The sequence below is a fragment of the Harpia harpyja genome, chromosome 8 (assembly GCF_026419915.1).
Source record: "Harpia harpyja isolate bHarHar1 chromosome 8, bHarHar1 primary haplotype, whole genome shotgun sequence".
NCBI lineage: Eukaryota > Metazoa > Chordata > Aves > Accipitriformes > Accipitridae > Harpia > Harpia harpyja.
Window position 1 is genome coordinate 46,943,752 of NC_068947.1, and position 27,163 is coordinate 46,970,914.

Consider the following 27,163-nt stretch of genomic DNA (forward strand, 5'->3'; position numbering starts at 1 on the left):
AAGCAGAACTTTTTACTGATTAAGTCACTACCATAAATCTCAATATGTTCCCTGCCATATTGGCAGCCTGTCCCTTTTTTCCTTTTAACTGTGGGCCACATCCTCAGCTGGTATAAGTTGGCATCGCATTTTGTTGCCTTCAGTGGAGCTAAGCCAATTGATGCCATCTGAGCATCTGATAATATATTTCTGTAGCAGTTAAAAAAATGATACAGTGGCATTAATTACTACATAGCCATGTCTCATAACCTCATGGCAGGGGTGGAAAGACTTTTCACTTATAGGCACCAGTCAACATACAAAGTGGAAGGGTCAATTGGCATTCCAAGCTCAGTGTGATAGCTGTAAAGCTACTAGTCATTCCAAACACAGGAGAAACCATTTCTCATTTTCCTATGTGATTTAAATACTTAAAATTTGTTAACTCAGAGGCATGTAGTAGCTACACTATGTCCTTAAAGCACCACAAGCTATTGCATCAAAAATGCAATGTATCTGACATACAGAACAGGCAAACTGGGGCAGACAAAAATTCATTTAACTGAGAAGCCCGAGTCCCACTGCCAGCAGTGGATGTTAAGGGAAAGAGGGTAAATACACCTTCATCTGTAAGCATTCTCCTACAGACTAACAGCACATCAGAGATGCAAACTGAAAAATCCTTGAGGTTATAGCTGGAAGTGAAACTATACCTGTACTTCTATTCTTAACTGTTAGGAAGAGCTTTAAAATGATAACGATGTAGCACCATTCTCCACTGCAGGATGCAGAGAAATCAGAAAATGGAGGGCAGTCATCTTTCCAAGGCCCAGAGGGACAGTGGTGGCAGAACTCAGAACATTATCTTAGTCTTTCTGTATTCATGTTTTTGCTTTCTGCTTGGGTTTTGTTGTTGTAAGGGAGTTTTTTTCTGACAGGCCACCTGCCCTGTAGAGCTAACTTGCTATATTTCAATAGCCAATTGGAATGGGTCGTTCGATTTCTGACACCACACTGAGAATCTTGCCTCAGCCACAGACATTCTCCGATTTATGTTCTTCTAATAGAGAAGGTGGCCATTTTTTGGTTCAGCAAAGGGAGAAATGGAGCACAGGACTCATTATGGACAACTGCACATTGGTTTGGACTATCTCTTACAACGACCTGACACTCATAGTTTATACTCTTTGTGTAAAAAGCCCATATGTTCCATTTCACTGCAGAAGGAAATAACAGGAAAATCCTAACACCTGAAGAAAACCCTTCTTCTCCAATAAAGTAACATTTCCTACTTTCTACCCAACACAAAAAAGTGTAGGTTCGGACTCCAGGGAACAAGGGTGGGCTCAGACACTCAGACCTCCAGTAGAAGAAATGATCACTTGCATCAACATTTTAGATGCAGCAAAATGTTCATTAACTCAAGTAGGTTATTGAGGGTTATTGTCTGTGTGTTTGAGGGAGGGGTAAATGGGGAGTTATCCTGTGGCATTGAATCTATCCTGGCCTGCCTTCATTTGCATTCCCTGCCCTTCCCAGTATTTCCTCTTATATATAATTATCTCCTCAGCTCCTAAGTTACTTTGTTTTAAGCACTTCATATCCCCTGGATGCTCAACACTGAGATCTTGCTGATCATTAAACAAGCAGATTCCCATCTTTGCCTTTAAATGGGTAAAATAAAAGTACTAACCTATCGGACAAAACACATACTTATTCTCCACCTACTCATTAGAATTTGCATGTTATAGCAGCATACACACTCCTAACAAGCTTCCAAATGGGGGATTGGAAGGAAGTAGACTCATTCTAGAAGTAAATGTAAAATAAATGGCCTTGTGTTGGCTGAAGCGTATGTCCCAAAATGCAGATAGTTTGCTATGGATGTAATGTAACTACCTGATAACAAGTGGGGGCCAAAACATGGGAAGATAAAGTCTGGCTTGACTGTCTTCAACAGGAATTTTGCTCGCCTAAGGACAGACCCTGAAATTCAGGGCTTTAGCCACAAAAGAGCAGAGCTACTGAGAAACAGGAAACAAAGAATGAAAACAGTGAGAGAAGGAAACATTAGAGAAGACAACGTATGGGGGAAGGATAAGAGTAAAAAGGAAAAGGTAAGGGGGTGAACAGGAAACAGGAGCAGCAATGGACACATATTGATTTGTTCAAGCTTTTACAGGACTGACTGCAAGTTTCTCTGCTCAGTACAAAGTAGTGTTTAACATGCCAAAAGATGAGTAACCAAATCTACTTATTTTAACAAGGAAAAGCTGTCCTGGTTTGGGAGAGTTTCTGTAAGTGCCTCTCTTCATCCATACCAAGATGGTATTCTCCAACTTTCTCCCACACTCCTCCTCCACCTGTATTCATAGCTCAACTCCCCCTCCAGCTCTCATCAAAACAGTTTGCTTTTGAGAAGGAACTATTTTTTTTTCCCTTGCTAGTAATGGAAAAAGCAGCAACAACCTGCCCCTCTCGCAGACCCCAGCTCAGCCAGGAATTTATAGCAGATGACTGCTGAACTGACCCACTGATGAGCAAAATTTGCAACCGAGTAGTAAGGAGTCACGTGGAAGTCAAATTTCTCTGACACTGTCTGTTTACATACCAGGAAGATGCCAGGATGCTGGTGAAGCATATTCAGATTCTTTTCAAAAAATCCCACTGTGATGAAGTATCTTCACAGCCTCACACATTTGGTATTAGGTTCTGATACTACAAATGGAGGAAAATAATGGAAGCCCTACTACTGTCATTCTAGAGAGCTTTCCACTAGGATCAACTTTGGATGAAGAAAACAAATTATAGACTCTCTCTCATAGCTGAGTGTATCTGAATGTGGCACATAAGACTCACACTGCAAAAAGGTTTGAAACCTATTACATACCCAGTAAAAAAATGTAAGACTGCTTTAAACAGACACATTCTGCCTAACTCAAATAAAATTAAACCAGTTGATTAAGAATATGTCTTAAGAGTATCATCCATCTTTAAAAGCTTGACCTCCCATTTTTGTATACTATACTTGGCAGAAATATGTCGACATTCAGTCATTTTGTCTTAAGTCAGTCTTGGGATCCAGCTGTTTTGCTATTGGTGAAAATGAAAATTTTAATCTTAAAATACTTCATTCAACTATTATTTAAGAAATATTATTGCTTAAATGAGATGCTCCCTTCACAAAAAAAAAAACCCATAAAATTATCTGAAATATCTTACTTTTTTTTAAAAAACGGATTTTCTGTGTCCAAATTTTATAACAATACATAAATGTGTTTAGTCATCCTTACCACCGAAGAAGAATGTAAGTAGGGAATTTCTGCCTGACAGAAATCCTGCAAGTGACAAAGCTTCTAATTTTGACTTCAGTGGAAATTTTGCCTCAGTATGGATTCACAGGATTTGGCCTATGCTTTGCAGAGATGATTTGGATTCAAGTATATTATTACTTAGAGAATTGTTTTGCTAGAATCATCAAGTGCACTCTTAAAAGGACTGGAGGGAATGTGTTTGACAAGAGGTCAAAGAGATCAATTATTATTGTGTCTAGTGGACATCAGCTGGATGGGCAGAACATGGGAATTAATCCAGCTTAGTTTTAGGGTGCTAAGATACAAAGTAGAATAATTTCTTTCCTCCACAAAAGCATGGCTGGCATTTATATTCCCATTTCTTATGTAATGGAGCTTTCCTAATATTTATTATTTATCAAAAATACTTGTTTTCAATGTTTCCCTAGGAAGCTGATATACCCAATTTCAATTTCTAATTATAAAAAGCATGCAGCTGTTACTAAGAGGCCAAATGCTGAAATGCTTGCTCAGGATTTAGACTATCCGCTGTTACAGACGCAATGTGACTAAGACTCCCCATGACATCTAGCTGATAGGTCTGGGGAAATCTGGCCAGGCACCTTGATAATAAACAGAAATACACAGGCTATGCAGCCTCATAACTTCCATGTCTCCAATCTGTTTCTCCATTTCCTCTCCATTGACCTCTCTTTCCTCCCTTTGAAAAGATGTGTAAAGGGAACCAGGAAAAAAGCAACAGCCCATAACAGAGTTGTTCTAAATCTCCCTGGAGAAGCTGACAGAACAAATGGCTCCTCAAAAGTGAATCCCAGGTGAAAGCTCCTTGCTGCAGTTCTGTAGTTGTAAACACGAGAAGGGATGCAGATATTCCTTTATACTGGAACAACCTAGCATCTAAACTTGTATCTACTCCAGTAAATTGCTCTTCCTTTAACCTGTGATTTTGCTAAGTAGTAATAATTTTGCACTGTTGCTCAGAGGACATCTCTTTGCTTTGCTAACTATCTGTCATAATGTGTATGTCATTGCAGAATTTGGCCATGTAAATCTTGAAAGTAATTTGCAGCTCTGAAACTCAATTTTGATCTATTTCTTCAAATCCTATGCTGTCAAAACTCAGTGAAACTGCGAAAAGGGTATGAAGATAACATCTATAAACACTGAAGCTGGCTACACAAAAAGCTGCAGAGGAAGAATAAGGGTTACCGGACCAGGAAAATACTGTTAATTACTTAGCACTGTTTCTTGAAGTGTAATACCTGTACCTGGAAACTACACATTCCTACCTGTACATCTGATTAATATTACAGGGGTAAGTCTCTCTAGAAGAAAAGAGAAACCAAAAAGAGAAGTAAAAAAAAAAACAACCCCAAAACTCCCAAAGGTACTCACTAGGTAATATCTGCAGATGTTCAACTAGCAACTTCACTTTTCCCACTCCTTCTTTCAGGAAAACTCTACACTATGAGCATTACAAATATTCTATTTCTTCTCTGGTGTGCCCAGTGATAGAAGTTCATAAAAAGTTAAAGGATAATCCTCAGTAGAAGCCAATAATAATTTTGTGTTAAAATATCCACATAATAAGAGTACCACTGTGATGGTAAATGTCCACGTTGGGTGTTAAATACCAGTGTACTCGAGCCTCTCCTATTCCTGTGGCTTAGGCAATGCTCCGCTCAGGAAGCTCAGGATAAGTCTGTCCTCCCATTACTCTGGTGTGAGCTAGCTCAGCAGAAGATACTTTTATTCTGATATGACTCAGCCAAAAAGTACTCCGGACAGATATACAAGGAAAACAGAAAATACCCCACAAACAGCAGTCATATCATTATTATGTATTTAAATGTAAAGTGTTTCCAGGATTAAGCAGTAATAGCACTGACATGGTAACAGATAGCATGGCCTCATCCTGCAACCCTCTCTCATCTGAATAATTCTAAGTGTGTGCAGTCCCTTGCAGGGATTGTAAAGTGCAGAAACCTATGAAATTTGGGAGGAAACAGATCAAAAAGCTGAAGCATACAACAGCAATGTGACTCACTTAAAATTCTACAGAAAACAAATAGAAATTCATAAATAAAACTGGTTTTGGCTTTTGATCTTGTCTGTGGGACACAGGATCTCTCCCATGAGAATAAATATACCAAAGCAAAAGCAACCCCTCCCTTGACATTTTATTATATTTCTATAATTGTCTCAATATACCAGATCAATTGCATTTGAAAATACAGCTATTAAACCATAACTAGACCATCTTTGGAGCCTTTGTTTGTCAATTGCATCAAACAACAATTCTTCTGCAGACAAGAAATCAGACTATATTTTTACAATAATTGCAAGTCATTTCTAGGAGAAAGAGGTAGCAACAATACCCAAGGAAATAAAATAACACACTTTTGTGCTTTCCCATCAAACCCGATAGCGGTATGGGTTTAAATCAGTCAGAGGCAGCTACGCATGAGAGATTGCACTCTGCAGGCTCTATCAGTCAGAAGTCAAGGATATACGTCCATGATTTATCATACTTTTCATGGTAATTAGCTAGAGTGCCATTTTGCTTCCAGTAGCATCACTCAACTTTCTTTTTTTAATTTGGTCTTTTTTTCTGCAAATGAATTTACATATTTCTCAGTCTCTCATCCCCTACTATGTTTTATTTATGAATATAGGCCTTCCTGATGGTAACTTTAATGTGAAGAAGGTAGTAATTAGTGTACCTATCTGCTAAGTTAATCCCTTTCCCACAATGTCTGCAGAGAAGTTTAAGGTAAGTAACAGTTTACAGTCAATATTAGGTTTAATTATGCTTAATGAGGGTAACTGTCTCTGTTTACTAACTGCACCTAGGTGTGTAGCTCCTATATGAGTTTTTCTCCCAGCCTCATTCCACACTGTTAATAGTGCCACTGTGCAGGGTACGTGTGGTGATTTAATCCGTAAAGCTGCTCCAGGAGAGCCAAGCAAGTGAGGCACCTGTTTCAACACAGGTTCAGAGGGAGCAGAACGGCCTTAAAACAATGACAGCTTTGTGTAAGGAGAAAGTTTTACTGTCTGGTATTTTAGTGTATGCAGTGCACTAGAGAAAAGAAGAAAAAAAAACCCCAAAACAGACATCCCCCAAGACCCTCCTCTTAAAAAAAAAAAAAAAAAAAAAAAAAAAAGTATTTGTTCCCAGTTTGCATGGATCGTCCTCAAGAATGTTTCCTGTAAGAGTTACTATGTTCTTTTAGTTCATTGAAAGCTGTGTTAACAATACCCTAAAGTTAAACAAAAGAATGAAGACTTCTTGTCTTACTCATATTTCAAGAGTAGGTATCTTCCACAACTAAAAAGATTCTACAGGCAACTGAAGATGACACCAACATGGTCTTACAACTCTGTCTTAGTGAAAGGTCAAAAGCAAAACCTCAGATTGAAAACCAGTTCTATTTCAACTGCTCTAGTTTTAGCCTCTGTGCAATGTTGTTACTTCAGTCTACATCTTCCTAAAAGGAAGATCGAGATTTGAGTTTACTTCATTACTTTTTGCCATAACATTTTCCTTTGTGATTTCATGTATTATCCCCTTAGGAAATTCATGTGATGGGAAATTTTTTATACATATTTATAACTACCTATGAAAAACGTACCTTCCTAAATCTTTGATTCCCTAGGATGCATGGATTTAGGGGGTTTTGTGTGGGTGCATGAGGGACTAAGTTTGCAGGAGAAGTGCTCAAAAACAAAGCTGTTTGATTTCCAGTAAGAAATGGAAGTGGAACACACACAGAAATTGTTCTGTAAACGGAGAGGTTAGTTCATCTGATTTTTCCGAAGCAGTAAGAAGTGAATTCTGCATTTTGTTCATATCAGAGAAAAGTGCCGTGTGCTCAGACATAGCTTAGGGGTTTTATTTTTTTCACTTTCTTTTTTGCCCTAGTGAGCACTCTGCATGAGTCCACATGTTCCCTCCTTATTTTTGCCATTGGCAAGACTTCAGGAAAAAATCTCTGGCTAGAAAATTGTTCAAAAAAGAGGGAAAACCTTCAGCTAAATCATGCTTTTGGTTTGTAAAAAACACTCAATTATTTGATTGTCAAAGTAGCAGTTACTAAAGTAAGATTTTATTTAAAGGCTAAACTCTGTAATTCCGGAAGCTATATCCAGATCAACATGCTTTGACTGTACAGGTTTCAAAACCTAAGCTCAAGTCTCTTTGTTAAGGCTTATATGTATTATTCCTACAATGTGCCAAACTAACCCTAACACCCATATTACTGGATGTTAGGGAAAAGGCTTCTAAAAGAGAAGTAAGATTTTGTAACTGATGTCTTTCCTTCTCAACACCATGTTCCAAAAAATGAGATCTAAACATGTAAATACAAGTTTAACCACTGTGTAAAACTGCCAATAGCTGCATAACAAGAAAGGAAAGATACCTGCTTTCAAAGTGACAGTATATTCTTCCTTTTCCCATTTAAGCCATCAATATTCAGACAAACACGGACTCCATTATGAGATGAAAATTATTTACATGCACATATATTCTTCAGAAAATTGGCGAGGTTTTGTATCCAAGAAGGGAGGAGGGGTCACTTTACTGTTTGAATACAAAATCTGGCAGCTAGCTTCATTTAATGACTTAAAATACTAGAGTGACTCTGAGGATCCAGAAAATTTTAACAACTCATGATTTCAAGGATACATTATAGAAATCTAACTGGAGAATGAAAACAGCACTTAATACACCTGGGCAACACCAGGAGAGGGCATACTCAAGTTACTTCTCACCTGCTGCTGCCTTAGTGCCAAAAACAAAGCTAGGGTAACTGAACATTAACCTATTTTACTAAAGCACAGCCCTAGAGTTAGAGACAACAGGATTACCTGCAGGGGACTGATGTTCAGTGTACATACACGTGTAACTGTCTCCTTAAAAATCCACAGGCAGATCTCCAAACTATAGGAAGCAGATCTCCCCGAGAGAAAGATGGATGTGGGCATTACTATGAAAATCTGTGCATCTCCCCTCCCCAGACACCTGGTTGGAGAAAAAACCCCACACTTTTCTGAAGAGCCTGGGAGGGAGGTGGTCTTGCTTACTTGGATCAGTCTGGATAATAACTAGATTTTTCCCATTACACTGTTGCCTCCACACATCTCTCTGCTGAGATTCACCAGTTATAACGAAGAACCTTAGGAGCATAAAGATTTTTAAAACTAACTGCAAAATAACCAAAGAAAAGCTATTTCTCAAATGTCCAAAGTTTGCTTCAGTAAAAATCGTTTTTTTTCCAAGATCGAGGGAGGTTCAGTCACCCCTAAATGAACTGAATCTCTGCTGCAGTATAGTGTCTCAGCGAAGAGAAAAACACTCTCCCTTGATGACCTCTGAAGTAATGATGAGAGTCTCCAGTCTTGGTGGAGGAGATTACCTGAGAGACATACAGTCTGGTGGCCTCCCGAATCTCAAGGAGGCTTAAAGCTTATATTGAAATGGCTCATTTCATGTTTATAGCCCAGCCAAGCAGGTGGGACTGCAACATTGCGTTTTAGCCACAGACCAATCAAACCGTTAGAACATACCTTACGAGAGAACTCTTAGACACGGATACTGAGATCTTGGGGCAATCTCATCTCATAAAGAAGATTTAAATGTGCCTGTAAACATTATTGTAAAGAAATTTTATTTCAGAGGAAGGAAGAAGTTTCTGATCAAAGTTCTGCAAATGACCATAATTCAGATTGTTAAAAAATTAAAGGAAAATTCCTTACGTAATTAAAATGCTCTATGAGTGACTGAGTAGCAACGTTTCTTGCTTCTCTATTTTCTTCAATATTGATTTCTTGCCAGAAAAAATACAAGGTTTCAACTGCTTGTCTCTCAGAAGAGCCTCTGCCTACTTTCGTGAATTCTCTCTGCCATCCCTAAGATATGCCTTCTGAAGGCAAAGAGACTTGTATAATCCCCGAAGTCCTATTAATATCAGGAAGAATGATACAGGTTTGATTCAAAACAACCAAAGGGAATGGCTAAAATGGCCTCAAAGCTGTTTTTCAGAGTCAGAATGGTCTACCTCATCTACTTGGCACTAAAATGTGCTGCTGCCATGTAAATGCTCCAGCTCACACTGCTGCTGACTTCTTGCTGTCTCACATTTTGTTGTCTGCTATTTTATTTGCTGGTACAGGAGGAAGAGGGGGTTGGTCTTTTAATGACCTGCATTGCTGATAACACTGAGTTATGCGGTAACGCTACTCTGCTAATCATATTATTGCATAACTTAAGCTTGGTTTTGACTGGAAGGTTTACAAAATTAATGAGGCACATGGAAGGTGTTCAGCGGCATCACAATTTCACCATACAAATGTCTGATTCAGCTCTAACAGGAAAATAGACGTCCATCTACAGAAAGAGGGGACAGGGAGAGAAAAAGGGAAATACTGAGACAGAGAGGGACAGAGAAAGACACAAAGAGACAAAAGGAGAGAAATAAAGGGGGGGAAAGAAGGAATGAGGGAGAGAGAGAAGGGGGAAAGGACTTCAGAGTACTACTCAGTGAAAGATGTATCTATTGAACATTGTGGGACACAATAATGTTTTGAAGTTAAAATCTTGTACCACCGGATGGAGGATTTAACCCTCCCTTTCACAATCAGTCCCTTGTCAACCCAAGTTCTACTTCTATGGAAAACTGTGGAAGCCAAGTGCCTATTGGGTTTAAAAAAGTCAATAGAGTAGAAATCTGACCAGAAGGAGGAGCAAAAAAATTCACTGTCCTGAGCTATCCATTGGAGAAAATTAACTTTCACAAAACAAACACCAGAGATATTGAAGAGAAGTACTTTAATCTGCCTGGCCACCTGAATATTGACATCTGGACAGCAAAATTGCTATTTATTCTTTCCAGTGAAGGTAAACTGACTCACTGGCACAGAAGAAAGAATTTAATACCAACTTTTGTTCCATGTGGCAAAAATGCCAAGTGTCACCTGCGCCACATCCTCCAGATATTACAAGATGATCTGCACTTAAGATGATGAAGAAAATCTGAATGACTGAAAGGAAAGTTTCTTCTTGGCTTCCCCCCTGGCAATCAATACAGCTACATACATCTGAGCAAAAACTGTGGTGGTTAAGTACCTTCTTCTGAATCTCAAAACACTTTACTGACATCTACTCCTTGCCCATACTTTTTCACTCCCAGTGGACTGGGACATGGTCTCTTTCATAGAGAAGGTGTCAGATCAAGGCCCCTGGCAAATCAACACAAATCACTGGCCACATGATTTAAACGTGCTCTAAGAAACAGAATTTTAGCATCCTGAAACTCCACTCTTAAAGCGCTGAATGAGGAAACGTGTTGCGCCAGTGTGTTGATTAAAGAGACCAGTACTTTCACACTCATTTTCAAAAACGGTAAAGGAGGGAGAGTAAAACATTACTTCTCCCACTTTTACCTTTTTTGTAGAAAAATAGGCACACTGGCCTTGCATTGTTAGTTTTACTAGAGTAGCTGCTGAACAACACAATGCATATGCATGCAGGTAAACATAAAACGCACACGCATGCACAATACTGAACTTTGTGTTGGCAGCCAGACTGCGATAACCCATGTCCCCTGGGCAGCAATCAGCTATGAAGGAACAGGAAAAAGTTAGTGTAATGATTAACTAGCCCAGTGGGCTATTATTCATGACAAGTAGAGCAGCAGCAGTGCAGGCTGCGATGCTGGTCGCCTCTCCCTCTGGAATGCTGCTGGATGCCTGGAATCAAACTCAGCACAGAAAAACCAGCAAATGTAATGTCAACATAAGAAAGAAGCTGAATTTCCTCTCTTGGAGTACACACGTAAGGAAGATGTGTGCAGGAGCAGAGATTTTCTGTTATGCTTGATGTTGAAAGAATATGACAGATTCCAATATCACCATTTATCAAATATGTATGCATAGGTTTTGGTAAGATTAATAAGGTTATTGGTATCAACTATAGGCAATTATTCCCTATACAGCAGCAAGCAAACAACTTTAATGGCAACTGGCAAGCATCAATGTTGATAGCTGCAGCCATGGTGTTAGTACTGGAGCAGATGCTTAAAGTGCATCCATTCAGGTGAACAACTAAACCATGAGTATCCCTATAGCCAAATGGGAAAAATCAGTCATCATGGCTGCTCCCCCTCCTTTGGTGCTTTTACCCTGCAGTCCCCAGCAAGCTCCAGAAAGTCTTTCAAAATTCTTTCAAATCTTTCAAATTCTTTTAAAGCAGTGCATTAAAGATGAACATAATGCCACATGCAATGTATATCTCTCGGTGCTACCTCAGTCAGCGTTTTGCAGAGAGGCAATATACTACTGCCTGGGCTTCAGCTTGAAAAAACAAATTCCATCTTATTTTTTTCTAGCTTTCAAAGATTTAACTTCATCAGCCATGGCAGAAATGACAATCAAAGACTCAGTTTTATTTTTTATTTTCCAACAAAAGCATTTGCTGCATATTTAAGAAGACCTTGAAAGAAACTCTTTAGCAAAAAAAAAAAAGCAAATTCTTCTTTCATTAAACTCACTTTCCCTTTGAAAGGCTTTGCTCTGTGTGTGGATTATTCATTTACTTTAATTATTTTGAAGTGCCTCTGTTTGAGTGGATAGGAGTTAAGTATCCACAACACCAAAGTAGGTCCTAGAATTAGTTGTTGTAAACAAAATGTTCTGCAGTGGCCTAAATCTGCACAAGTAGTAAGCCTTGAGTATTTTGGAAGTCCTTTTCCAAAAAGAGTACTTCTGGGGACCCTGAAAGCTACGGGTCCCAGGTCCATGAGCATGTATTATGGGATTTGCACTGTACGGAGAGGCTGTATCTTTCTAATCATGAACACATAAAAATCTTTTTTCTCATTTTGTAGGAAAACAAAAATCTTGCTCTTATTTAAATGTGGAAAGCAATATCCCACCTGGAAGAGGCTGCTACCAACTAAAACAACTGACTAGAAATTTTCACCTGTCATACAGAAGGATTTATTAGGACACAATGACCAAGTCCTATAAGAGAATGTAGAGAGCCAGAACAACATACACAACTAGGCATGTAATCAAAACCAAATAACAATCTTTCATCATCTCTCTAATCACAGCTTTCTCTCTCTCTCTCTCTCTCTCTCTCTCTCTCTCACACACACACACATATATACTCATGCACAGATATAGGAATACTTAAGTTGTTACCACTTTGTTAAATGTTTTCAGCCCAGATATCTTTCTGGTTAATAGGTACACAGACTAAAAACAACGACAAGAAGAAAACAAGCCAAAAAAGCCCTAGGAAAACTTCAGATGGAAGAGTTTTGGACATAGTTATGTGCACACATTCACAGAAGGACGAGGAAGAACCGAATCTGGGGAAAATACACAAGATTATCACTTTACAGGCAGTGGGCACTGACTTGAACAAGGATTCCAAAAATAAACACATCTAACATTTAAATCCCAAGCTGTATTTTCAGTGACACCCTTTCTCCCATGACTGCATGTACACCCAAAAACAAAACCTCAGCAGCTGAACATCCAGAGCCTCGAGGAATTTCAGTTCTCAGTCTCAAGAAAAAGCTATCATCCAAACTTGCCACTCTGTCCATAGGCTTCTACTACCACATTCTGATTTAAGGACACAAATGCAATAAAACTAAAACCAAAGAGAGAGAAACCAGTTGAAACAAAGAGTTTGCACCACCCATTCCTCCACAGATATGGAAGGTATGATGTAGGCATCTGGAAAACCAGAAGATACCTCCTCTAGTAAATCTCATTTCATAAGTCTCCCCACTTTCAATTTGCATTCCTGTGCTTTGTGCATACTTCCATATAAATTCATAGCTCTTCTGCACTGTTGCCTATAGTTACACCCAGTATTTCCAGGTAAGCCTGCAAGCCTGTTCCTCCACAGAGGTAAACAAGAAAGGAAGGAAAATAGTATGAAGGAAAGTAGGAAAACAATTCTGCACTTACTCATCTGTAGTTGGTAGTTATATCTTAGGAATAGTTGCTTTAAAATACAAGTTGTTGTTGAGGTTTGATTTAAAAATCTTTGTCAGTTTTGACATTCAGGTGAAAGTATTGCTGCTGGCTCCAGAACAATTTGCATATCTTATCACTAAATAAAATGTCTGAGGTGTGCACCAATCTGATTAAATTATAAACAAGAGTCCACACAAGTACACATGCCTTCCTGTTTGACTTCTGTCCTGTTCACTCCTCTATAATAAATTATATGATCATCTCATTGTAGCTGGAGGTTTAGCTGTGCATGTAAAAAGGAAAATGATAGCAGCCTATTCTTTTCCACACTTTACAGCTGAGAACTTGACAAAATTGTGGATTTTTGGAACAAGCAGAAAAGCTTATTTTGTTACCATCTACCTCCTCGTTAATTGCCACAAAACTGGTGGAAAATCCCATGTATTTATGTATTTTTAAAAATAATTTTCCACACTGAAAAGAAATAAATAAATGAAACTACACCTCTTTTACTACAAAGACTAATATACATGCTTAACTTTATGTCCCGCAATTAATCTCATCTACTTCAACAGGATTACTCATAATGCTGTATGTGAAATACACATGTAAATCCTTGCAGAATCATGGCCTGAATTGCCAACAACATTATATGGCACGATTAACTGCCCAGGCCTGGAATGGCTCTTCAGAAAGATCAGAAAAAAAAACTTTTAAGCATAGTAAGTAACAAAATCTACTCCGGGGAGTGGATATGGGAGAAACAATACTGAGGGAGTCGCCTTCCTGTGGGAAATTCACCTGTCACCAAATCCTTCCAGTAATTCACCTTCTTCCTCTACCAATTATCACGTTCACTTACCACTCCTTTCTCACTCATCAAATACCATTCTCCCTCTCCACACATCCTGCTGCTGCTGCTATGTGACAAAGGAGACAGGAGATGCATCTCACTCCTTACTCTTCCGTGCTGTGAAGTAGGATGAGAGCACAGCCTGGCCCTTATATACTACTAGCATACTAATAAACAGCTCACGTGCTAATTAACAGAGCTGGGTGCACAACTAAACGATTTCACCAACTTTGCTTCTTCACCGGTTGCTGAACATGCTAGTGTCTCACTGAAAATTATTTGCCCAGTAAACTCTATGGACAATCCTTAACCTATTACTGGAGTTTGTTACAAGACGCTACTGATCAAAACGTATACAAATTGGATACCTAAATTGCCCAGCTCTGTCTCTTGATGAGTAGCTTACCATCTGGTTTCTTCTGCAAATACTCACGAATGCTATATCAGAAGTTACTCTCTGTACATTATCTAGTTTTTTACTAAAATCCACAGCTTCGACAAACGCTTCCACTTGTAAATTAACTCAGTCAGAAATACTAACTAAAATGCGAGGAAAAGAAAGTCAATCCCTTAGAAGTTCAAATGACTATTTGTCACAAACATTTCACCTCTACTAATGAACTGCAAAAATGAATGATAGAAAATGCAAAAGTGTATTATGTTTAGCAGTTAACATTTTAATAAGGAGGAGATTAGCAATTTTTAATACCTCCAGTGCTTTGTTATATACAGTAGCACAATAACTGAATATTTTAATTGCTAATTATTTAGACCTCATTCAGTTCTCACTCAGGCAAAACTCCCATTGAGGGACTCTTGCCTGAGAAAAGAGCTACAGGATTTGTTTTACTGTAATTTGAAAAAACTTTATATATCATAAAAACTATCAAGTTATAGTGAGACAAAAACCATTAAATCCTTAGCAATATTAAACCCTACTGAAAGTCCCACTGACTCTTAACACCAATGTTTTCATATTAAGTAAAATAGATAATTGCAGTTTACCAGTTGCAACTTACCTGTATAATTTATGCCCAGATATGCTGGTGCTCTTAAAGAGTTCTAATAATGTTTTGAGTCTTCTTACCGTATCCCTGCTTTTCTCCTGTGGGAAATCTTTGTTCAAATGTGATAAGGAAATAGCATTTCCAAACAATTACGATATCAACACCTTCAGACACCCAAAAACTAGCATTTGGTTTTACCTTTTGACTTCGGACTCCAAAAGGGTTAAGAGCAGCTCTCAACACTTCTTTCTTATGCTGCTGTAAAGAAAATAAATGCTTATGGTTAGGGATTTGCACACACAACACCCTGAGTTTTCATAACAGTCAAATAGCTAGGCATTCAGTGGGGGAAGTGGGTGGAATGCTGTATACATATAAACATATAGCTATCTGAACGAAGACAAAACAGTCCTACACATTCACATTTAGTACACAGGTGACAAACAAATAAGCTAAATGTACTAATATCTGAAATGTCATGTTATACACATCCTTCAGAAAGAAAAGTTACACGACTGAACACCAAATTCATAGGGAAAGATTTCTAAGATTCCATGCTTAAAAAAAAAAAAAAAAAATCTCATTTTTTTCCATTAAGTGTAGTTTCATTCGTGCTAGAGATAAAAACAAATGAGTTTCACAACCAAAGTTGTGCCACTTACGTTCACCATTCAAATGCATTTGTGGAAGAAGTTACAGGTAAGTACTCTAACAGGTCAAGAGTTTGAAGAGGTTCTTTTTTCTTTTTTTTTTGAATGAAAAATTGTGTATGAAGTCTTCACATCTTTCAACTATAAATGGCTTTAATGCATAAAATGTTCAGAAAACCTCTCTATAGGCTGCATTTTGAAAAAAGATCTAAAAGCAGACTTAGTACCATACACCACTCATTACCAAAAATGTTCAGAACTGGCTGCCGAACAGCTGAGGAAAGAGTAAGTATTTTGAAGTCTGAAAATAAGAGTTGGGCACTCTTCTTCCCCCAGTTCAGAACATGGTTTAGGGACCCAATTGGCATAATTTGCAATTCCCGTTACAAGAGGTTCACTTAGATTACAGTGCCCAAATCCACTCCAGCCAGGCTTCTTGCTTCCTCACAGGAGCAGAGTGACCCCTTCACTCCCCTCAAGTGCCAACTTTCTACCTAAGAACCTCTGTCCAAAGCTAATACCAGCTTGAGTATGGCAGGACTGGGCTAACTAAGCCTACTGGTATTTTTTAATCCTTTGCTGGTGAGGGGTTTTCAAAGCTAGCCACAAAGACATTTTCATCGCTGAGATGACAGGTAAGAACAGATTACTTAACAGAAAAGAACTGCTCTTTGGAGCACCCTTACTTATTTTGAAAGAAAGGACACAAAGTGTTGCTTTCTCAAATAAAGAACATGTAACACCAGCGGGCTTTCAGGCTCGGAGTTTCCAAGCGTGAGTTCCCACCAGTTCCTGGCTACTACAGGGATGCTTCTGTTGCTTTCGCAGAGACACGCTTGCAACTTCTTTTCAGATCTGCAGCCTTCCTCTTGTTTTCTGGGTGCTTTCCACCTCTGATCATCACAATCAAACGATGCCCCAGCTTCAGCATTTGCGGAAATTTCCCTATGGCAATCCCCCAGCCTACGTGGGTCAGTCCTGAGCGTACGCAGCATAGTCTGTTTGATGGCAGCTTCCACTGTTTTCAGGGAAGAAGGTTTATTTTGCTTGAACTAAGGCTGTGTAGCATGTGCTTCAGCTTTCATAAGGTCTGCAGTTGCCTGAATAGACAAGCTGGACAGCAGCTGTTAGCACTTTCCAACATTACACAACCGGGGTCTGGAATAGTCTGTCAGTTCTGCACAGACAATGAATAAAGCAAAACAGAAGGCCTAAAATATGGAGTAATGAGGATAGGATTTTGACCTTTAAATGCTGTTAGATGTATTGCACAAGAATATGTTTGATTTAAGCGATACTATTAGGTATGAAACCGTGCTGTTTGCCTGATGTCTAACTCGTCTAACAACTGAACCACTCCGTACTTGCTGGCACACTATGTGCTGCCGTGAGAGATGACTCTGCTGAGTGAGCCCAGTAAGAGAGGGTGGCACAGGGAAACCTGAAAGAGATGAAAGGCCGCGCAAAAGCATTGGAAAAACTGATCACAAGGTGAAAGACAGTGTTTTCCATTTTAAACCCAATTATCAGTCAGACCTGCGGCAGTGCTTAGACATTATCTCCTCAAGCTCTGCAAAGGAGTAAATCCAATTCAAAAGTCTCAGCTTCTCTTCTCTGGCCTACTGGCATTTGAAATTTTGCACAACTACCCATGATGTACACAGCTATCTTTTTGTCACTTGTGATTCTTGCCAGAAAGTGCTATACAAACTATTACAGTTACTCTTCTTTATTTTCACAATCATTAATCGCTCCTTTCTAAACATTTGAATGCCTGAGTTTAATTAGCGGCAGCATTTCTGCCACATAGTTTTTAAAACTAATTTTATATATGATTAATTTAATCAAGCGTTATACTTGAGATGGTGTGCTGGTTTTGGCTGGGATAGAGTTAATTTTCTTCACAGTAGCTGGTATGGGGCTGTGTTTTGGATTTGTGCTGAAAACAGTGTTGATAACAAAGGGATGTTTTCATTACTGCTGAGCAGTGCTTACACAGAGCCAAGGCCTTTTTCTGCTTCTCCCCCCACCCCACCAGCGAGGAGGCTGGGGGGGCACAAGAAGTTGGGAGGGGACACAGCCAGGACAGCTGACCCCAACTGATCCCAGGGATATTCCAGACCATAGGACGTCATGCTCAGCATATAAAGCTGGGGGAAGAAGAAGGAATGGGGGGGGACGTTCGGAGCTGTGTCATTTGTCTTCCCAAGTAACCGTTACATGTGATGGAGCCCTGCTTTCCTGGAGATGGCTGAACACCTAACCGCCCATGGGAAGTGGTGAATGAATTCCTTGGTTTGCTTTGCTTGCATGCGTGGCTTTTGCTTTACCTATTGAACTGTCTTTATCTCAACCCACCAGTTTTCTCACATTTACTCTTCCGATTCTCTCCCCCATCCCACCGGGGGGAGTGAGCGAGCGGCTGTGTGGGGCTCAGTTGCCAGCTGGGGTTAAACCACGACAGATGGTCATTTGTTGGACCAACACAGCTACTAGAGTGTACCATATACAAAATTACAGGCCATTCATTTTGTTTTCAATTCCAACCTCCATGTTTACACTTCATGGTTTCACTTAGATCAACAGCTTATTGGTGATTCAAATTATATCATAGCAAGTAGTACTCTCTAAATCTGATGCATCCATATGACATCAGTGAAGTAAAAAACTATGCACGCAACTCAGGAAACCGCTTTTGGTCCACTTGAAAATAAACCCCATGTACTAAGCAAAGGTGAATACTTTACAGCATAGGCTCACAATAGGCTTACTGAGCTCTAAGTCACAAAATATATCACAATCCTCAAAGAGGCCTGAGGAAGATCATGGTAATTTCCTAGAAAAATGTGCTTTCAAGGATGGAGTAAGTTAGGTACACCTATTAACTCTGCTTTTTAAAATATCTAACTTGAATGAGATCCACCACAAAAATAAGAAATATAGAAATGGATAACTTAAACAGCCCTAAATTAAAAATGCCTCTTCTGCTATGCCAGTTGCTTGTACAGTAACAGCATACTGTACTGCTGTCCAAATGCAAACAAGAACGAACTACACATACTTGGTCATTTCCTTATGTTAATGCCTTATAAGCTGCATGGCCTTCTGACATTTGCTACTAATGAAAAAAATGCTATTCAGTGAACTATCATCAGATTAAGTGAAACCAAGATAAACACATTCCGTTCAAGAATATGTAAAGAATGTGTCAACTTTTATTTACATTTTTCTCAAGGTTATGGAGCTTTTGCTGCAGGGGGAGAAAATATTATAGGATGATTACTGTGAAGATCCTCTCTTTTTAAGACTCTATATTTAAAGAACAAAATTCAAAGAGTAAGATAAATTACATTAGCATCACTGCAGTTCAATTCCTTCCAAACACAGTCATGATACATACAAACTAAACTGTGGTAGCAAGTGGATGAAAGGAATCACTGTTGATTAATGCTAAGAATACAGGAGCCAAAAGGATTTCAGACAATGATTCACTGTGAGACTACCAGTAAATCTCTTGGTCTCTTTTGAGATTCAGTCAACCTGGCACAAACATTGGGTAAAGTATGTCCTTCACAAAATGGACAATGCACCACAGCAATGCTCTTTTTAAAAAAAAAAAAAAAAAAAAAAAAAAAAAAAAGACTTGTGTGTGAATTTAATGCTTATGGAAAAGTCTGACCTGGCAGGCTTCGAGCTTGAAATCCTCTCATTTCCAGGACGGTAGTTCTAGCAGCAGAACAGATTGACTCACACAGGCTCACCACTACCCCTCAGCCTTGAACTGAGGAACCATGTTGAGTGGTCAGGTTTTGTGGCTGGTTCAACCTCTTTCACTGGACTTACAACCACTGACCAATTACTATTGAGTGTAGTAACTTTTTTTGTGATTTGGACTTTGGTCCACTGAGAACTAGAGATCTCTTTAACTTGTTTCAAGAGTCAAGCTTGTCTGTCTGGGGGAAAAAAAAGGACTAAATCAAATGACTAGCATTAAACTCCATGACAAAGACAGATTGAGGAGAATTTCTGAAGACAACTGCCCAAAACAGACCACTGAGCTGGCCTGCAAGTATAAGATAACGAACTGGACATGAATTGGCTTTTTTGCAGGAAAGGAGGCTTTGTACATGTATGGAAAAATTTTAAAGAAACAAGTGTTACAGTACCATTCTTAACACATGAAGAAGTCTTTCAGAAAACAATTTAAGTTCCCTGTTCACTTCTAAATTCTATTTGAAAAGTACTGTCTGCCTGTATTTATCTCCCTGGAAGACTTGGATTAACTGCCTAGGCCCAGGACAAAATTATCTTTGAAGGCAACAGTCATGTGATGGATAAAGAGGAACATCTGTAACACTATCTACCAGGTTAACCTCCTCTTAACTTTATGTACCATAACTTTACTTAAACAGAAATCATCACCTGGAACATGAGAAGCAAACGGCATTTTTAATATTAGAGGTACTAGCAACAAGCCTGTGTATTTCTTCAGAAGGAAATACCAATGCAGACAGTGAATTAAAACATGCCATGGTAACAGATGAAGACTTCAACTGTCAACAAAATCAGGCTATTAATTCTCACATAAACAGTCTTTTTAAATCTTTGATTTTTAATATACAGTCCAAAGATCACTCTCACATTTCAGCAGCTTTTGTCTTTTAATGCCAATCATTTCAACTGACTTTTCTCACTACCCTGTGCTTTCTCTCCCCTTTGGAAAAGGTGAGTGAAAATATTAAATGATATCTTACTCTGCCAAGACCAAAGGAACAGTTCAAACGTTCAAAAAAATTAGGCAATGACTTTGCTTAAGGCAGGGAGGGAATGTGATTAGCAGTGGGGTGGATCACTGCCTGGCAGGGGAGAGAAAAAAACAAACCCGAACACAAATCTCTTCTCATTCTCTGTTTCAATCTATGCTCAGGTCTAGACTATGTAAACAGCAACCAAAAATTACTGGATGGAGAACACAGAATTACTTCGCTGCTCATCACGTTCTTTTTTCAAGTGACAGACACTGAGATTCAAGGGGAACCTAGGAAGCTATTGGCCTGTTCGTTACCACCGAAAGCAAAGATGCCCTGATTGATCCACTTGGACTAAACTATCACTTGCTGCAGGATGCAGTCCACAATGGACAGATCTGAATGTGTCTGGGAGAGCAGCTCACGCTGCTGTTGGCCTCTCTGTACCTCCTCAAATGACAAAGAAGATTTCAGACTTTACCACCCTCAGCTTACAACCCTCCACCAGACTGTAAGTCAACTCACACGACACTAAAACAGATATATGATGTGTCTGTTACCTGATTTTTGCCTTCAAATTTCTGTTCTATTTCTGAAACAGAACAAGGCTGAAACTCTCCTTTGACTGAGATGAACCAAATGTCACCTCGTAACAGACTCCTCTATCCCTGGACCCTGGCATCACAAAGTAGGAATCAAAGTTGCTGCTTTTGTCCGAAAAATCATTATCACCTTTAAAATTTAATTCCCTCAAAGCATTAGAGAATAGTCTGGGAGAACGCAGAAGGGAAGTGAGAGATGACAGTTCTCCATTCTCTCCAGAGACTATGCGTCCCTACAGTTTTTGCTTCCTGTGCAATGCTTAACTCCTTGGTGCCTTTTCTCTCATGATCTCTTCCTTGGCAGAAACTTCTTCAAATTTAAAAATCAGAACATGAGCCAAGTAAATAAAAATAAATAAATAAAGCTCAATGGCTATAAAAAGTACACAGACTAACCTGCTTAATTATTAACAGGTAAACACAACAAATTCTGAATTATTTACTTAATCTTTTTCAGCTACAAACCTCAGACTTTTAGAGCATGAAATACATGCTTTATTTTAGGACACAAACCAGGTATTTTATCAGGCTGTAGACTTTTTTTTTTTTTTTGAGGTGGGGTTGTTTTGAAGAATACACATTTCTTATTAACCCCAAAATACCTTACTCTCACTGAACCCTGGTGGAATTTTAAATAGAGAAACGAAAGTTTTAGTACACAGATCCTGTATTCACGTGTTCGCTACTGAATGAGCCGGCTGTTTCTGACTTGCAACTGAGAGAAAACGAGATTCCTGTGAGGCATATGCACCCTCTCCTGTTCCTGTACATATGCTAGGAAGACCCTAGATTCAAAGGGGGAACCTGGTGAAGGTGCCAGACACAAATTCTACAATGGACAAAATAGTCCCAGGTAGAATCCCATTTTCTTCATTGAATAAAGCTACCCTGCTGAAGGAAACCTTGTCTGTGCTGCACATAAAAAAAGGTCACCACCACCGGTCCCTGATGATCCGACGGGATGCTGTTCTAGGCCTGATCTCCAGCTGAGCCATCTTTATGTTCTCCCTCCTTCTGACACATCGCTCTGCCTAACTCCGTGCTGATGTGACGGTGATATGCTGAAAACGAGGGAAATTCCAAGTTCCTTGCTGGATAAAACAGCAACACTTCTATACCTGCTGAAGTCAGCACATACCCTTTGAAGTCTCCAGCATTCAGCAGTGTAAAACAATGCCATCTCCTCCTCAGTAACCTCGGGCCATCATACAACCATTACCATCCAGAAAAAACGTTACATCATCATCACAGAAGAAATGTGGTTGTGAATCTCGGGCAATTTTTCTTAACTAGCTTTTCTTTGGAAATGATTCTATAATACTGCTTTTAAAGCCTTGGATTAATAAAGACATATGCATATATGCTGAAGCTGCTCATGAGAGACATGCCACTGAAATTCTAAAGTTTCGCATGCAAGCAGAAGTGTTCACAAGAGCATTATGATAATATTTAACAAGGTATTCACATACTGCTATTCCCTCATCATTGCTACAAACACATACAAATGTGAAATCTGATAACATATTTATTAATCTACTCTTAATTGCTATAATAGTCAACATAATCTGGGGTTTTTTCCTGGTTTTAGATCTTAACAATTTTGTCAATATTTATGTACTATACTTTTTTTGCCTACCAAAGCCTTCCAAAGGTGCAATTCAGGAGATGAGACTGTTAATCACAGAGGTGGCTTAGCCTCTAATTTAGGTGGCCTACTTACGTTAGCAACATTTTATTAGCACATTACGCTGTATATTTAATATTTAGTACACTGTATGAAAATGGTTTACTGTGTACTGCTCACATAAATGACTTATACACCGTTCTCTATGTGTCAAACAGAATTTGTAAGTAATACATGTATTTCTAAGTATACCTAACACTACAGAAAATAAGGATAAACAGAAGACATGTAGAGAAAACAATAAAATGTATCTGATGATGGACTTAAAGGCTGGCTGATAAATACTTTGGTAGATCAAAGACACAGTATTAGGGATATATGCACAATGCCCATCCCTCCTTTAACTTGTGATTTCACATCTTCCTCTGGAAGCCCCAGCAGACATCCAGCTAAAGGAAAAAGATGACTTTCTTAATTGCTGAAGTCTCACAGTGGAGACAACAGCAACAAAGCATACAGCAAATCCTCCCAAATCCTTTTGTATCTTACCAGACGTAAAAGACAAAGCAGGATCTTTCTTTGAGCCTAGGAGTGCTTTCAGGACATTTTTCATGAGGCAGGTAAGTTAGCTATGTCCTCATGAATTATGCAGCCCTTCCAGTGTGTACTTACACATCGCTAGCTGGAAGCCCCGGGGAAGGATGCCCAGCGCAAATGAGCAGCAGGTGGTACCAAAGGAGAATCGCTCAGCCGAATCAGATCCAAGTTTTCCTGGAAGAGCTGGAGAGCAGATCTGAGCGGGGATCCCAGTTATCCAGCTACAGCTATAGCCATTTTGGTTGTACTGATGCTCAGAAATTAGCACTGGAAAGGAGATTTTGACTTTAGCCCTTAGTTATGAGGAAAAGCATACTTTTTTCATGCTCCCCCTATTTACAAAGTGAATCAAAGGTACACCAGCAGGCATTTGTAAGGGCCAAGTAAGGGAAAATCCTTCAGCCTCACCTGAATTAGGCCTATGGGAGAACCCATAAGCAGTCCTGGTGCAGTTTGTACTACCTTGGAAGGGGCAGAAGAAGGGATTTAGCCTATTTGCTTCAGCCAGACCATTCTTAACTTTCAAATTATTTCAGCCACTTTAGATACAGGTGGCTTTTTTTACCACATACCCTTGAAACAAGTAGGTATAGTAACTTTTCGGGGGGGGGGGGGGGGGGGGGGGCAACAAAGGCTTATTATACATTAACCCTAACTCTAGCTCTTGATGTCTAACAAGTGAATCATACACATTTATCAGAAATACATTTTTCTGAGATCATCTGACAGGTGAATATATCAGTGTGAAAGAGGCATGATAGCCTCCCAGGACAAGTTATCTCCAGTTGACTCTGAAGCTCGCGATACCCCAGTCAAGAAGGAACAGTCCATCAAAAGGCAAGAAATTGTGTTTGTAATCAGTATGGTTTAGCTTTTTATATTTCTTCTGCTGTGTAATTTGTCAATATATCTATAAATCCTTTTATAATGAGGTAGCTAAAACAGATACTAAGACTTTAGTAAACACCAAACTTCTTTTCTGCAAAAATATATGATCACAGCAAAAGCATTTTTTTCGGCTGGTGAACTGTTTCCAGTATTATTACAAAGGACCCTTACTGTTTATTACAATCCCTGACAAAATATCACTTCCAAAGCTTTTCTCAGTATCTTCAGTTGTTTGTCAAGTGACATTCAAAAACATTTTTATTTTGAAAAAACAAAAACAAAACAAAATTGAGCCTATTTCACATTCTTTTTATTCTTGTACTTTACTGAATTTTTCAAAATTATTCCAATACGTGTACAACACTTACATGGCATACCCGAAAATGCCTCACAACAGAGAAATTCAGTTCACATTTCCTCTAGGAAAAACCCCACAAAACAAAACAATCTACAAAACCTCTTAGAAAATGTATCTTTTCCCAGTTATATTCAGTGGGGAATATTAAAAATTCAGTATTTGCCACTCTGCAATGACTTCTCATCACAAAACAGTTGCTTCATCTGCAACAGGTTCCTCTAGTCTAAACATAAGGGGAACTAGAAGAAAAGTACACGCTTGAAACAGTACTAAATATGACACCCACAATACAGCTCTGATCCTGACATCACATCTTCCCTTATTTTTTCCTATCATTTCCATCATTCATTACAGATACCGTATTTATTTTTTATAATGATTAGTATGTAAAAATCGGTATATAGAAACCAAGTAACAAGAACGGGTCTAATTAAAAATTAATATTATTACAAAAATAACTATTATATTAATCAATATGAAGACCGAGATATTCAGATCAGTAGGACGTTTTTAGTTCTAAGATTCATTCTGCTTTAAGGACATGAGGACAGCTGATTTAGTAAAAACCTTGGCTGAGATACATTGATATATAGTATTTGGATTAAAACCATGTTGGGAGCTATATTGCAAGCTAGCAGATATCTCCATTACAAGAATGCCTCATATTTTATAGAACAAACATAAAGTTTGTACAGATTAAGATCTGAAGGAAACAATCCAAAAGGGACTCTACATTTTTAGCTAAAAATTCACCAGCAAAAGTGAAGGGATAGCTGTGGATCAAACTGACCTTTGCTGTAATCTTACCAAAATCACTGAGATTCAAGGATGAATTTAACTCAATGCTTATTACACAGTAGAGTTTTTAAATTAAGAATGCTTAAGGACAAGTATTTTACATAGTAAAATCTGTTTCTTGAGGTGATACCCCTCAAACCATGTGATCCACTTTATATTATTTTAATATGACCTACATATATAACTTGTCTCTGTATTTTCCTCAAATTTGCACAAAATTACCTCCGTTTTTCTTCCACTGAGTACAGGTCAATGGATTATTCAGGTTTTTGCCCTTTTATGCTAAATGAGACTAAACAAAGTTTCTGAAATATATCATATAACACAAACCTATGTTTTCAGGTAATAAATTATTTATATTGCAGTAGAGTTTAGAGATCGCAGTGAGATCAATGTATTAGGCACTGCAGTGACACAGACTGTGAGCCAGTCGTCACTAGAAAAAAACTTTCCAGACGTGCCAGCCAAAGAGTGAAAGAGCAGGCACTACTTTTTCAGATGAGTTGGGACACACAGATTGGAGTTACTCAGGAAATCTGTGACAGAGTACAGTGCTGAACTTTTATCTCAGGTTACACTCTACTGCTTTAACAACAAAGCCTTCCTTCCTCTCTGTTAATTAATATAAAGCCCACTCCAAAAATCCCAGTATTACATCTGCCCCATTAACTTAGCAATTCCAAACATCATGCTACTTTGCATTTGCGTAACTCTAGCATCGAGAATCTCAAAGCACTGTGAAGCAAAACCAAACAGAACTAGATTATCCTCGCTTTGCAAGTACTAAAATAAAAACGCGGAGGCATTAAGGGTAAAGTCATCTCACCTAACTTTGGCCATCTAAAAGACACTGTTGCTTAAGCTACTCCTTTCACCACTGGAACAAGGTGAGCATCTTGAGAGGGTGATTCCTTCTCTTCTCAGATACGTGGCTAAGTCAATCATCACCAGAGAAGGCTCTCCCTTTTTTCTGCCTACTCCTTCCATCTAGCCTAGATGCCTAGACTAAATGCCTCATGTTTAGATGAGGGAGCTATACATCCCTATCCTATCTCTCTTCAGGGCTCCCTTGAAATCTTTTCTAAGGGGCAAACCGGTGACTGGCCAAGGACTAGTCAGCACACACATGCGGAAAGTTAGGTGCACACTGCTAGACCTATTAGTGTACTGACAAGTGAGACGAACAGAACTCATTGCTTCTCAGCGTCCGGGTAGTCTAACAGTTGACCACCATTCCTGAGCTACTGGCAGGCCAAACAAATGGCCATAAATTGGTAGGTCTAGCTGAGGTTTGTGCTGCTCTTAGCCCAGAGTGGAAGCCCAGCAGTAATACTCAAGGTGCTGTCACAATATAAATAATGGTTATAAATAAAACTCATTTCAAAAAGAGATTTTTTCTAAGAAAGGTGATAAAAGTCTGCTATCAGACTTTGATCATAAGTCCTACTATTCAGAAAAGGAAATATCTCTGAATCCCAGTGAAAATGAATCTGTTTGTGGCCAAAATAACTTTTGAAAAACAGAAATGCTTCTATCGTTTTCTCTGTCAACCCAGAGATCAGATTTGGGGATCCAAAAATGCTTGACTTTTCTATGCAGATTTGCACACATCAGAATAATCTGGCACTATACTACATGATAGGATCTTGAAGCTCTGAAGTAACTGTGAAGTGGTATTTCAAATAGCTTTTCCAGAATGAAAACTGGGTAAGACAAAATTAAAGTGATGCCTCTTCCAACGTTAGACAA

The 27,163-nt window shown here is 38.8% G+C and overlaps 1 protein-coding gene across 4 annotated transcripts in view; it reads right to left on the minus strand.

The window, feature by feature from the left end:
* ZBTB20 (zinc finger and BTB domain containing 20) overlaps positions 1–27,163 on the minus strand; it is a 512,445-nt gene that overhangs the window by 405,823 nt on the left and 79,459 nt on the right. For 3 of the 4 annotated variants that reach the window (XM_052794817.1, XM_052794813.1, XM_052794814.1), the window contains exon 2: positions 15,348–15,407. The gene's annotated coding sequence lies outside the window, so the exon portion shown is untranslated. The remainder of the gene's footprint in view (positions 1–15,347; positions 15,408–27,163) is intronic. The other variant, XM_052794816.1, reaches the window with a different exon arrangement.